At 45.9% G+C, this 15,000-nt stretch overlaps 1 protein-coding gene across 5 annotated transcripts in view; it reads right to left on the bottom strand.

Annotated features, from left to right (window-relative positions):
• LOC135104966 (uncharacterized) overlaps positions 1 to 2,395 on the bottom strand; it is a 95,615-nt gene extending 93,220 nt beyond the window's left edge. The window contains exon 1 of one of the 5 annotated variants that reach the window (XR_010270626.1): positions 1 to 10. This exon is cut by the window's left edge and continues 163 nt beyond it. The gene's annotated coding sequence lies outside the window, so the exon portion shown is untranslated. Of the gene's footprint in view, positions 116 to 1,962 lie in introns of those variants that run through there. The other 4 variants (XM_064012799.1, XM_064012800.1, XM_064012802.1 and 1 more) reach the window with 4 other exon arrangements.
• Between the last annotated feature and the right edge of the window lie 12,605 nt (positions 2,396 to 15,000).

Here is a 15,000-nt window from a genome sequence, read left to right as displayed (position 1 = left end):
TGTAACTTTGTTGAAAGTGACAGAAAATATAATTAAGTAAGTATTATTGCTTTGTGTATTAATATTCGTAGATTTCTTTGCATTTACCGTTGATTTAGTGTTTTATGAAGCGTACGTTATGTTGGTACTCCTGGCTGATCACTCCTGGCGGGAAATAAATTAGAGACGTCGCAGTGAGCGTTTGATACCAGATAGCGCCAGAATTTTTAATTCTCGCCGGAAAATAAATACTTTTTGGGGCAAGGTTTTACAAGCTTACAAAGGTGTATCGTTGCACAGTAATGCGTCTGAATTTTAAATCAATTAATTTCATGATAACTGACAGCACATGACATTGTTTGAGCCTCTATTCATAATTTCAGATGATATTCTTAAAAGAGCCTATAAGTGTATCAAGGCAGGCAATCTGTAATTTTCTACTGACCTCAATGGAAGTATACTAATATATACTTGCATTTTCATGTACTAAACAACAGGCAAATCCATTTAACGTAAAGAAAATATAATTTTGTATCAGAGACTTTATTTTTGCGGTACGATCACTATCCTCGGGTACTTGGGCAGCGAGCAAACCAAAACACAGGACCACGCTTACTCGACTACTCTGCACAATGGATACATCACCGCCACAATCATGGACTACAGCGGAATTAAGAAAATTCCTGAAAAAACGAGCTATACCCTATTCTGGATATAGTAAAGCAAAGTAAATGCCTTTGTATCGGCAGAACTGAGAGGCTATTCTTTACACTTTACACTCCTTCCTAACGGCGCGCGGCGCTTTCTTTAACTGAAGAATCATGATCAAGATAAGTACGTCGTACGTCCGCCAGCGGTGCTTTTCTTTTTTTTATTTCACTGATTACTTTCATATACAGGACGTGTCAGTGATATCTGATATTTTTCAAGATTCCCAGATAAAATGCACAAGCCGAAATCAACATCCTTTTATTTTTACTGTTCATACTTACTTAAAAAAAAAATCATTACCTATTTTTAGTTTTATCTTATAATTCAATTAACAAAGCCTTATCATACACCAGTAAGTATGAATATTAATATTAAGGGTTATGTTTTAAATTTTAGATACACTTGTGCAGCAATTCATGCTGTACTTTTCCTGCACATCGATTTCAAATTTAGCTAAGACACCCCTTTGCCCCAGGAAATCGGAGACAATTAAAAATGCTGGCGCTGATAGGTATCTACCAGCCTCACTGCGACGTCTCTAATTCTCGCTTGATTTAGTAAGAGAGAGAGAGAGCAATTGACAGTCATTATCCTCTCGTTTGCCTTTCTTTGAGGAATGAAGACGCGGCAGTGAGGAAGCCAGACACAAAGGAAGGACAGGATGGGAGAGGGTGCCAGTGAAACAAGAAACATTAAGAGGTGAAAGAAAATAAGGAGAAAAAGGAGAAAAAAATGGATGCAGGAGACAACTAAGAAGAGAAAGGAATAAAAAAAAAATCAATTAATGGGAAGGAAAAAATCTGAAAAGTTGAGGACAAAATATAGGAGGAAAAACGGAGAAGAAAGAGGGAGAATAAAAGTGAAAGGAGAAGGACGCGTTAGAGATGAGGGGGAGCGGAAAACGAACATAAAGTGTTATTATGCAGGACTTAGGAGGACGCCAAGCTTACTTTACTCGTCCTGGAGGAGTAATTGTCAGGGGCAGAAATAACAGGAAAAAAAAATAACCTCTGAAATTAAGGTAACTCGCCACTATTGACCCCGATAGGAGCTGGAGGGAAAGTGAGGGAGGGTAAGGGCGGGTGTGGCCAGGTAAAGCTGCAACACTGACCTTACACACAACACACATTTAATACACCCAGTATACATGTTACATTGTACTGACCCTCAGATGTGATGCAATATTAGGTACAGCAGTCAACACTGACCCTACACCCAATACACACCTAACACACCCAACACACACACTTAGTACACCCAGTAAGTACTCACCCCCCGATGCGGTGCACTGCAGGGTCAGCGGGTCACCCTCGATCAGTGACCTTAACACCCCGCCGTGGACAGGACTCCATCCAGTGTCCAGGAGCACCAGGCACGACGGCACGACTGTGGAAGGAAGAGCTTGGTTACTGGTGGCGTGTGGCGGTGTGTGGGCATTGCGGGGGTGGTGTGTGGTGGAGTGAGTGTGTGCAGAGTGCCGCAGACTTTGTGTGGACGTGGTCTGCCATGTGGTGTGTGCATCATGTGTAAAGGGAGGTGGTGATGGGGATGGTGAATGTGCTGAGTGGTTTTGTGGGAACACCTTACTGTTTTATGATACACACATTGTTTGTTATACGTAAAGACACACACACACACACACACACAAACACACACACACACACACACACACACACACACACACACACACACACACACACACACACACACACCTACACAGGAGTTTCGAACCCCACATAAATCATCGCAGTATGTTTATGAATGCTAACTACTTAAAAATCTCCCAAAAGGCAAGTAATATGCATAAAGAATCTACTGGTGATTTGTGCGTCCGCTGGTGGTCAAGATTAAAAGGAGGAGGAAGATCGGGGGAGCGAGGGCGGCGCTGCCATTTAGGAGTGTACTGTACCAGTGTACTGGCATTAGGGTATTTCAGTGTGTCGGGTCAAGTATTGCTATTGGTACAGTTATCTTTGTCGATAATACCAATGCACACACACACAAACAAACAAACAAACAAACAAACAAACATACACACACACACACACACACACACACACACACACACACACACACACACACACACACACACACACAAACACTTAAACACACACACACACACACACACACACACACACACACACACGGCCGCGCGCCTCGCTCGGTCCGTGCCACCAGACACCACAAGATACGCCTAAAGGTGCCACGCACAGACCGGTACAGACTCAGCGCGATTCCCACCATGGTGCGAGCCATCAATCAATAGCATTTCCCTTCTAGATTAGACTTACCTTTAGGATTAATGTTAAGTATTTCCCCACTCCCCTGTACATTTTCAGTTTATTAACTGCCTGAATAATAAACCGTTTATTATTATTATTACTATTATTATTATTATTATTATTATTATTATTATTATTATTATTATTATTATTATTATCATTATTATTATTACTATTATTATTACACACACACACACACACACACACACACACACACACACACACACACACACACACAAACACACACACGAATGTTTACCAGCATATTTTTATTTTTATTCCATATTTAGTTGGAATAGTAAAACAATTTGACTGGAGATTTCATATAAGTTCTACTAATACACACAAAAGCTATGACGAGGACATGTTCAGTGTAAGGCACAGCAACACCACCAGCAACAGGCAGCGAGTATCAGACAAAGCATTAGTGGTCGAGGCGTGGCAGTCATCACCCGCTTCTAATTGTTGCCGGAAAAACACCAAGACAATCGGGAAATCATCTTAACTCAAGACATACTGAGAACCAGCTCCCTAAACTCCCTTAGTAATAGGTTTCGTGACTCACCGAGGCGGCAAGTTAGACGAATGAATGAGGCCACCCGCGCGTCAAGTCCAAACTGATGCAGACAAAAAGTGGCAAACATTCCAAACAAAGTGGTTGGGTTTAGGAAGGGGGATAAAAAACCCAGGGAGGAGTTAGGATTCTTTTAATCTCTAACGTTTCGGCTGAATAGCCATCCTCAGAGAGACTGATTTACATGAGTGAAAACACACTATTTATAACAACATACAAAATTTTCTCATTTGACATTCGTACAGAGTATTGCCATCCCGGCATGTACCTCACCTAATATACTTTCATCGATCAGCCAAAATTATATATTTAGCTTTTTTGTAAGGAGGGTTTCGATAAGTTTCTACAGCTGAGAAAAAACACGGCAAACTTACTTCAGAAAAAAAATTTGCTTTGGTAACGAAAAGAAATAAAAAATAAATAAAAATAAATAAATAAATAAATAAATAAAATAAAATAAAAAATAAGAATCCTGCGCCTCAACACGCCAGTGACTAGAAGTTTCTAATTCCAAAAGTTCCCAAGCAGAAATGATTGACGCGTTCCAACACTATTACGGCGGCAAGCTGAGGCGTCTGTCTGCAAGTGGGCAAATATCCCTCTGTGTACCTGTCCATTCACCTTCCTCGCTGTCCTTCCTCCCCACCACCCACTGCTAGTTTGCCGCTTTCCATCTGCGTATCCATCCATCTCCTTTCCTTGTTCTTCCTTCTCTTCACTATTTCCTCCATCTTTCATGCAATCATCGTTGCCCCTCCAAGCTCCGGGTCTTGGCGTGACGAACTCACGCCGCGTCCAATTAAAATAACGCGAGGGATGAGGAAGCTGCTCACGGCACAGAGCAGGGAAGCTGGTGACGCGAGCCGCGCGTGTATTTAATTCCTGCACGCCTCAGCCTCCTCCTCCTCATCTTTCTCCCGCCTCTCCATGACTTCATCGCACGGCGGCAAATCATATATAGCCCCGCTCTCTTACTCTCATTCTTGTGAAACCTATTTTGTGCTGCCTGACTGCTGCTGCTGCTGCTGCTGCAAATGGATGAGTGGTGCTCTGACTCACATTCCTTCACTCAGTTGTAGAGCGTGATAGCGGCAGGATGAATGAGACACTTTCTTATCGATGCTCTGCTGCGTCTCGGCCTGAGTCCCTACCCAAAGCAGCTCCAGTCTCATAAAAATGCTGATGGAAAAGCCGAGTCGAGATCCCAGATTATCGCGTCACGCTGGATATGAAAATTTTGGCGATGATAGAATTGGAATTCCATGTTGTGGCTGAGGCGGCATGTTTGGTGCTTACTTGTGTGTGTGTGTGTGTGTGTGTGTGTGTGTGTGTGTGTGTGTGTGTGTGTGTGTGTGTGTGTGTGTGTGTGTGTGTGTGTGTGTGTGTGTGTGTGTGTGTGTGTGTGTGTGTGTGTGTGTGTGTGTGTGTGTGTGTGTGTGTATGGAGCAGTGGGGCTTTAAGATGACAAGTAAGCAAAGCCACGCGGAGTAAAGTCAAGCCCGATTTTGCAGGCGGGGAGCTTCGGGGTGACCTGCCAGTAAGGTGACAGGCCACGCCGGGGAGCAACACTGAGGTTAACGGCGGGTCACACTCGCACCAGCCTTTCTTTATTCAATCACGAAGTTCACATGTCAAACTCTGCCCTTCATTTAAGCCTCCGCGTTACTGTGGCAAAAAAAAAAAAAAACTTCCTTAAATCTTCAGGACGCTAACTTCTTTGTTGCTCCAGCCCCTCCTCCTCTTCCTCCTCCTCCTCCTTAACCTAACAAAAAATAATGGATTAAAAATTATACCTAAATGTTTTAAATCCCACGAGGCCAAACATTTTCTTCTTTAATCGTTCATTAATTATATGGAATAAACTTCCTGCAGAAATTGTAAACAGCAATTCTATTGAATCATTCTAAAATAAAAATAGACAAATATTTAAAAGCAAATCCCAACAAGCTCTCTTCTTGTCTGAATAATTACTAAATTCACTAATAAACTCTTATTTTACAGACACAAATTTTATTACAAGTTGTATTAATTTTCAGACAGGCGTATAGAGTTCACCGTAGGGTGAATAGTACAACTTCCTCTCAACCTTTCCTATGAAAATTCCATGTCAGTTTTTCCATACTGCATGGTACTTTTCCCCAACTATTTCCATGCCAGCGCAAGCTGGAGGGAGTGGTGGGTGGGGAGGAGTCTTCTGCTATGCTGTCCTGTCTCTCTTCCCTGTAGCTAGTTAGAAGTAGTTACCAAACAGCCTTGCAAGGACCAAAAGGTCTGTTGCTGTTTGCCTTTCCTTTGTATTCCTTTGTATTCCTCCTCCTCCTCCCTTCCTCCTCAGTGCGATCCATCTCCCGCCTCCCACCATCTCGGCCTCCTTCCTTCACACAGTCTGCGAGGAAACTTCCCACCAGACTGCTACACTTCCTACCAACCCATCTGTCTTGTGCCGGGCGTGTGGCGGGCTGTCTGCAAGACCTGCATGTCTGCCTGTGAGCCTCTCTACCTTACGTTCTCCCTCACCTTTCACAGCGCTAGTCAGCAGCGAACCCACTGCCTGCACTAAAGAGGACAAGGCAGCCGTGTGGACGGCGTGTCGGGCTACTGGAGTGCAAGTTCTTGTTCCCTAGCAACTCACGACGGAGAGAAAGAGAGAGAGAGAGAGAGAGAGAGAGAGAGAGAGAGAGAGAGAGAGAGAGAGAGAGAGAGATAATAACACCGTGCTCTCAGTGTAATAGAAGACAAAAGCCTAAATCTCTCACTGCCGTGAGACAAAACACGTGATTTTTCCTCATAATTTTTCCACCACTCGATTGTTTTTTGCACATCCACTTGACACGTGCCGACACTGAATAGCGCTTTCCACTTATTCTGACGCTCCAATTAATTGATTAATTAATTTTCATTAAGGCTCAACCGGAGGGGATTCATCTGCCTTTAGTAGAATACTTACGAGAAAGTACCTGTGCTTAGATGAATGAAAAATTAATAAAAACACAAAAGTTGCATCTTGACTAAAAATCCGAAGCAGCTCAGGTCTGTCCACCTTGCAAAAGGAAAACATCCAACATTTTTTTTTTTCCAGCGTTGAAGGACTGAGTTTATCCTTCCCTCGAGGGAGGATTCTTGCGAGGAAAGTTTGCAGAGTTAGATTTGCTCCTGTTGGAGAAATGCCGTCTGGTGGAGTAATCGACGGCTGGGACACATTTTTTTTTTTTTTTCCAGGATTTGGTTACGTGACGCAGCGCAACTCTTCCACAAATGTGAGTGTGATCGGCGCCGCCTGCGGGAGAGCACCTCGAGCCACCCTGCTGCTGCTGCTCCTGCTGGGGTGGTTTTCGTTAAAGGTTTTAAAGACAGACAGACCACGTGGTTTGTAGCTGCAAGGTGTTCATTTTTATGCAGATCTCTCTCTCTCTCTCTCTCTCTCTCTCTCTCTCTCTCTCTCTCTCTCTCTCTCTCTCTCTCTCTCTCTCTCTCTCTCCTTCCCTCGCTTTTCTTTCTCTTTCGTAGCAACATTGTATCTGTGTCACATAATTAATGATAATATGTATTGTATTTATAATTACTTACCTGATTAGCAATGTAAGTGTATGTATACATATATGCATAAGTGTAGCTAGTGGGTGTTGGCAGGTACGGGTGAGGCGGACATGATCACGCCACCCTACGTCACACACACACACACACACACACACCATGGAACTTTCCATACTCCTTTTATTGCCATGGATAAGTAATCTGTAGTACCTGTATTATAGTATCTAAGTATTCTCTATAGTTAATCTCTCCCTAATGTATTTTAGTATGTATTATTCTTAGCTATAAGTAGCTTTTCCCTTGCCTTATTTATGTAATTAGAGAGTTATAATTATGAATATATTCATGTACTGTGAGTGCGGTCAACCCGCCCCTATTTCTACTGTCAGCACTTTTTGAAGGCGCTAAGCGTCCCTTGTGCCGGCTCCGGCAGTCTCTTGCCAGGGTGTAACGCTGTACCACGCAGAGGACATCCGTTGTCCCGTACACGCCACACCCTTCTCCACACCTCTGTACATATATCTAAATATACATATTTTATACGTTCACCTTTGACATTCACCTGAAAACCACAGAAACTCACCAAGAGTGACTTTACCTATTATACAAAGGTAAGAAACTAATGAACAGTGTCCAGCGGTAATTGGTAATTCAAAACCACACTGAAACATTTGGTGGCAGCTTAATGAGATACGAATAACTAACTCCAGTGCCAAGTGCAACAACAATAAACTGTGGTTGAAAGTGAAGTGGTGAACGGACACAGTGAACGGAGAAAACGGCAAACAGTGGCAGGGTAGTGAGGAGAGCAGAGGAGCGAGCCGGCGTTGTTTACACAACTTAGGCTGACACACCAAAACACTCGCACCCGGCCTAGATTGAATCACCTAACGGTCTCGCCTTCCTCACCCAGCCTGCTACTCCCAAGATTCACTTCTCCTTTGTTATAAAAAAGGAGACTTAAAAGACTCAGGGAGAAACCTAACAATTATATGGTTTCCCCTCGGTCTAATTATTCGTCGTAGATTCTCGGCGAAGACATCATCGGCGCAGACAATCTCGGCGCAGACCAACACATCTCCCACCTGCAGGAATGCTGCAGAATCCTAGAAGGACACTAATATCCTAAGAGGACCTTCCCATGACAGAAGGAGTCTTACCAAGAAGAGGATATATATATATATATATATATATATATATATATATATATATATATATATATATATATATATATATATATATATATATATATATATATATATATATATATATATATATATATATATATATATATATATATATATATATATATATATATATATATATATATACATATATATTACGTGTTAATTTCTCCGGCTACAGTCGTGAGTACAGAAACTTAGTGGTACAGCACACAAATATTAAATAAAACGCTTGTGGTAACGCAAACAGTGTTAGAATTCATATATACCTATTTCACAGTGATAAGACGTTACGTATGTGCAAATTAAAATAATTTAGTTTTCCTCTTAAATATCGTTTTCCTTTTCTGCTAGACGGAGCGCTCGCTTCCATTTTCTCTTAAGTGTTCAGGGCTAACTAAGATAATTCTATTTGCCCCTCAATCTCCAACTCTTTAAAATTTTCACATTTCGAACAATACTAACCATTCCTCCTTTAAGGGTGGAGGCGCCTTTCGACGATGGAAACGTAATGTACGTGTGTAATTAATACCTAATTAAGGAAAGTAATAATACCACATTTATGTCTAAAGCTGAGAAGTTAGCTGAAATCTATGAACTGGTATGTCATTCCTAAGCGGAAAATAGTGATACTAGATCATCAGAAGCAAAACAGATTTGAGGTGCATGACACAGGTGTCATGCACCTCAAATTTGTTACCCTGTAACTGGCGGACAACCGAGCATGGACCACTACATTTTTGGGAAAGTTTGGAGGTCCTGTCTGGATGAAGAACTTTAACTGTGTCTCCAAGCTGTATCGTGACAGGGGTCGCACGCTTGTGTTGTCTAGCCATCATTCCTGCCCTAGAAGCTTGTAGCCTACTTCGGACTTTAGCATGAATATCCTTGAAGACATGCATATGTTGTTTAACATAGTCATCTACGTTGTACACTGAAGTTTGTGGACTTGCCAACAAATCATAAGCAAGATCTTCACCGTACAATATATAGTGTGGGGATTTCCCAGTACTTTCACACATTGAACTGTTAATGCAGGCACCAACATGTGGTAACCAGTCCTCCCTGTCATCATGCAGACTGTTTACAACTGGACGAAGAACTTCCAAGATTCCTGTTTGCTCTTTCTACCAGTCCGTGTGAAGAAGGATGCTAAGCCACAGTGTAGGTGTGTTTGATGTTGTACTGTGTACATATACCTTGTAGGATTTCACTGGGAAATTCAGTTCCATTATCACTTAACAACACTCGTGGTGATGAGTATGAACAAAACAATTTAGTTACCAGCGAATGCGCTACATATTTAGCAGATTTTCCCTTTAAAGGTGAGAGAACCACGAACCTTGAAAAATGGTCTACACACACAAGTAGGTACTGCGAGCCATTTTGACTTTTGGGTAATTGAAGAAGATCAATGGAGACAATGTCCCAAGGTCGCTCAGGTAGTGGATATTCCAGTATTGTTGCTGGTCCTTTTACCGCACCCTTGTACCTTGCATTTGATATACACCTGGCAACATAATTATCTATGTCAGTGCGCATGGTAGGCCAATAACAGCTTTTACGCGCTGCTTGTTGAGTTCGTTCTCTTCCTGGATGTCCCGCATTTGGCATGTCGTGCACTAAGATAAGTATGACAGGGACTAAACTCTCAGGAATGATGTGCTGCTTACTAGAATCTCCCGTCTGGGGATTATGTTGACACAGAACATTGTCTGGTGACATGAAGAACTGAGAGAATGGTATATGTAGACGTGGAAGATTATCTTCTTCGCCTGACTCCAGAGCATGTATGACCTTAGACCATATTCCATGCTCTCGCTGTTCTTTACCTAATTCCTTCAACGTAACAAAAGAGGACTCATAAATGGGTTGGGGCATGGATATCATTACTTTTATTTCACAGAAACTTTTTATGTCTCAATGACTTGCCCAGAAGGAACCACCTATGAGGAGGTTATAGGACATTATGCGGTACAAGATGCTTGTCATGTACGTTCTAGTAAACTAACCACTTACCCTTCTAGGATTCACTTAGCTTTCACGACAGACCTTTCATATAGGGTTTTCCCTGTCACTTCCTTGGAGAATTTGACAAGGTCAAGGACTTCTTTTATAACAAACTCCTTATCCACTCTTTCCTTCTCAAACACAAAAGAGTTTTCAGGGGCTTTAGAGACATCTTTACCAGTATATCTGAAACCTGGTGGTGAAAGGGCAGCTCTTCAACCTTTGTTGCTGTGGGCGTTACGCGCCGTGGCAGCAAGGTGAGCAGGTCAGTCAGTGGGCGAGTCGCTGCCTGCAGGACGCTCGTTGCTGCTTTTTCTTGCTGCGTCTCGGCGACGCTTCTGCCACGCGCAGGCCTGGACGCAGGCGTCCCGCATCAAGATAGCGGCAGCCAGGCCCCAGAGCAGCCAGTCCACAGTGTGCGTGTCATGGCCGGCAAGCAAACACCCCGTCATCACCGCCAGGCTGTCCGCGCCGCCAGCAGTCCAGGCGGCGCGTGCGGTGCCTTCCGCCATCCAGAGGGAAAGCAACGCTCTGCGTGCCGTTCAGAAGGCTCGCCACGCACGGCCTGCCGTCCACAGGGCGCGTGCCACGCCGGCCACTGTCCATGAACCACGCACTACGCCGCGCGCCGTCCAGATTGCACGCACAGTGCGACGCGCCGTCCATAGGGCGCGCACTGCGCGGCGGACAGTCCACAGCGCGCTCATCATGCCGCTCACCCTCCAAGAGGCACCTGCCATACCGCCCCCAGTTCAGAGAGCGTGCACCGCGCCGCCAGCCGTCAGGAGAGCATCTACCGTGCTTCCCGCCGTCCAGAGGCCACGCAAAACACTGCCCGCCGTCCAAAGGGTACGCGTTGCGCCGCTCGTTTTGCTGAGGGCACGCACCGCCCTCCAGACGGCATGCACTGCCCTGCTGGCCATCCAGAGTGACCGCAGCGTGCTGCGCATCTGCCATCCGCCAATCCCCACGTCGCCCTGAGGACAAGGCGCCTCGTCCTTCTTTTGGGTCTCTTGCTTCGCCTTCTCCTCCGCCACCCAGAGGTCGTACTCCCGCAGCAGCTCAGGGAACATTACGCCCGAGTCGGGGAAGCGCACAGGTCGAGGCGCTGGAAGGTCCCGGAGTTGCTGTACAGTGCCGGTGCCACATTCTGCGTGCTGAGCCACGGCTGGGCCGTCACCAGCTTCAGACGGCCGCATGGCCGCGTGGTGGGCTGCGGCAGGGCCGTCTGTAGCGTTGGACGGCCGCATGGCCGCGTGCTGAGCTGCGGCAGGGCCGTCACCAGCTTCAGACGGCCGCATGACCGCGTGTTGAGCCGCGACAGGGCCGTCTGCAGCGTGGGAAGGCCGCATGGCCGCATGCTCCCGGGCGAAAGGGGGCACACTGTCCAGTGGCAGGGTCTGTGGCAGGGTGGGGTTCCCTGCAGGCGCCGCGTTGCCCTATCCTGCTCCATGGCGCCCCCGCTCGCCGCCAACTCGCAGTGCCACCGCTTCGTCCTTGCCCCGGCGGAGACAGGTGAGGGCGAGTAGCGCATGGCCAGGAACAGCTCGTCCTGCCCATTCTCTCTCTGTCTCTCTCTCTCTCTCTGCTGTGTGAAAGTCTAATATAATACTGGTAAGAAATTGAAGTAATACGTAATAAGAGAAACAGGTTGCCATGGCTCATTGTAAAAAAAAAGAGTCATACGGTGCCATGGCAGACATGAGCGGAAAGGAAGTCTCACTCAGGCGGGGCTTGAGGGGCGCGCCTCCTCACCCACTGGCGACACCGTCTTGTTTGGGTGGTGCGCGGGGCGGCGGGGCGTTGTGTATTCTGGAGCGCCGTGTGTGTTGGCCCGCCCTGTGTGTTGTTGGCGGCGGGCGCGTTGCAGTGGCCTGAGTGTCGGTAAAGGCTTGCATTTTGCTGGCCGCCTCTGCTGTATCTTAACTCCTGCTGGTGTGGGGGCCGTGGGTGGTGCGAGGGGCGGTGGTGGTATGAGGGACGGGGATGGTATGGGGGGCGGGATTGATGTGGGGGTCGAGGTTGATATGGAGGGGGGCCATGGTATGGGGGGCGGGAGTTGTAGCGATAATTTTGATACCGTGGGGGACGATGACTTTGTGGGGGACGCTGGTGACGGGGATTGAAGGGCCGGGGGTGTCTGTGATGTTGCAAACGGCTGGGATGATTGGGGCAAAGGTGGTGATGTTGCAAGAGGGAGAGGGGGAGGGTGTCGTGGTCAGACAGAATGTCTGGGTGTGAATCGGGGGGAGTGTGAGACTCGGGAGGGGAAAGCCCGAGTGTGGGGGGAGATTTGCTTTTACTTTTTGATGGAGGAGTCTGGGGAGGAGACTCCTGAGGCCGAAAAATTCTTGGGGGTGAGGGAACGGGGGAAGGATGGGGGATGTCCGGTGGGGAGGCAGCGATGGGGAGAAATCGCCGTATCAGAGGGAAGTTGGCTGGGGGTGAAGGGACTGGAGGAAGCTGTAGTGTGTCCGGTGGGGAGGCAGCGGTGGGGAGAAACCGCTGTGTCAGGGGGAAGGTGGCTGGGAATGGGGGGAGAAGTTTCATCTGATGGATGACGGCTGGCCACACCAGTCTGCTGGAGATCAGCGGGAAAATTTTGCAGGGAAATTTAGGAAGGACACTGGAAGACGGCAGGACCTGCAGCACTGCTACTGATCGGGGTGGCGGTGACGCGGTCCTAGAGGGCAACGGAGGAGCGGGGAGGGCCTTCATATGTGGCCTGCGAAGGTGCCGGTGGAGGCGCATCAGTGTGTGGTAGTGCCACAAGCACGTCATTACAGCCCACACCTGCCGCGGGTGCACTCTGCCAAATAGGATCAGATTGGGCTCCCCATGGTCAGCAAGATGTTGGGCTGTGCGTGGCACGCGTGGCCGTCTCAACCTAGGCCACAGGAGACGCAGAAGGGAGACCAGCAGAGACCCCGCTACCCACCACAGCAGACAGCGTGTGGTGAACATCATGTACGCCTGCTGTATGATGCTCCTGGTGGCCTCGAGGCAGGCCACGTGGTGGGCGCTTCGACGCGCCGCGAGGATCGGGCCCACCACCGGCAGGCCGGAGCCCCAGCCCATCTCTGGCGCGGGACAGGCCATGTGTAAGTTGGGCACCAGAGGGGGCTGGAAGGGGCCCAGCCACCACAGGGCGCCCTCCCCCTCTATCTCTCTGAGGAGACCTAGCACGCCCCCCGATGGTGCGTGCAGGTCTACGCTGGCGTGGAGACTAGTCCACGCCAGGACCGCTGCCAGTGTCATTGACATTCCGAAAAACATTTATGCCGAAAAATGAAAATCCAACACGTTGTGGTGTTCGCACAGCCTTCAGCTGGCGCAGAGCTTTCAGCTCGGGGAATGGCGACAGTAATCCTGTATTGTACTAATTCATTTACTTGTCTGTTTCCCTAAGTATATCTTATCCTTCTTTCTTCTCATTTCCATTTCAAGATCGCTGGTATTTTTGGACAGTTTTATGTTACGGCGCCATATAACCCTATGTTATATGGCGCCATATAATTAGGGTTATATAGCTTTCGCCACGCAAGAGATTCCATCACCACTTCCTCCGCGCGTGAGCGTGATTGAGTGAGAGAAGTCACTACTGCTGAGTTTTGATATTGATTCCTATAAGTTAGAAGCTTCATTGTCTTAGTTCATGTTTAGTTGTGCACGTGTTTAACATTTCTAGTTAAGTTAGTTGATTAGTTCGTTCGTTCGTCCACTCGTGGGTTAATTAGTTGGTTAGTTCATTCGTTCGTTCGTTTATGCGTTAGTTAGTTGGTTGGTTCATTGGTTATTTCATTAGTTAGTCAGTTAATCCGTTAGTTCCTTTGTTCGCTAGTTCATCCGTTAGGTAGTTCATCCGTTAATTTGTTAATCAGTTAACATTTTACGTGTTAATCCACAACACATGCAAACATTTCCTTCACTGTGCCACACAAAAATAATTCACAAAAGTTACAGTTCTTGAGTTTTCTTTATCAATTTTTCATTGATTATATCTTTGATATTCTGTATTCTTTGATTAATTATTTCACACATTTGTTATTTTCTTTGTTTTTTTTATTGACTGTCTTTCTTTTCACTCTGTGTGTTTGTGTGTGTGTGTGTGTGTGTGTGTGTGTGTGTGTGTGTGAAGGCATGTGTTTGACAAAATTAAATAATGGTTGTTTTGTTTACCGAGTTATTGTCAATTTGTATTTTACACTGCAGTTATATTCACTCTATTACTTTCCATTGTTTTTCGAGTTATTTGTTGAAAAAAAAAAAATATTGACAGATAATAATTACACATTTCATACCAGGTTTTAGATTACTATGCATTACGGTTGCTTTTGTAGGCTGTGACTGAAAAAAAAAAACAATATCACGTTTGTATTGAGTGATAAATGGTGAGTTTTCAGGGTGTTACTAATGAATGGGAGAGGAAAGTTTGTGGCGTCATCGCGGCAATGGAGTGGCGGCGGAGAGCGGTGTGGGAAGAGAAGGAAGAGGGAAGTGTTGGGAGGGAAGGAGGAGAGAAGGAGAACCTGGACTTTGTCGTGAAAGTTTTGAGTGCGTTTTTTGAAGCTTGGCGAAAAGAAGGAAATCTGACTTTTATTTATTTTTTCTTTGCAGTGATTTGTGATAAAGTTGATATTCTATTGATGATCACGAAGCCAAATCTATTATAATTTTTTTTTTTTTTATCGATTTAAGTGCGACAGCTTTATTTTTAATGTGTGTG

Source organism: Scylla paramamosain, chromosome 11, assembly GCF_035594125.1.
Source record: "Scylla paramamosain isolate STU-SP2022 chromosome 11, ASM3559412v1, whole genome shotgun sequence".
Taxonomy (NCBI): Eukaryota; Metazoa; Arthropoda; class Malacostraca; order Decapoda; family Portunidae; genus Scylla; species Scylla paramamosain.
This window is presented reverse-complemented; position numbering and strand designations above follow the sequence as displayed.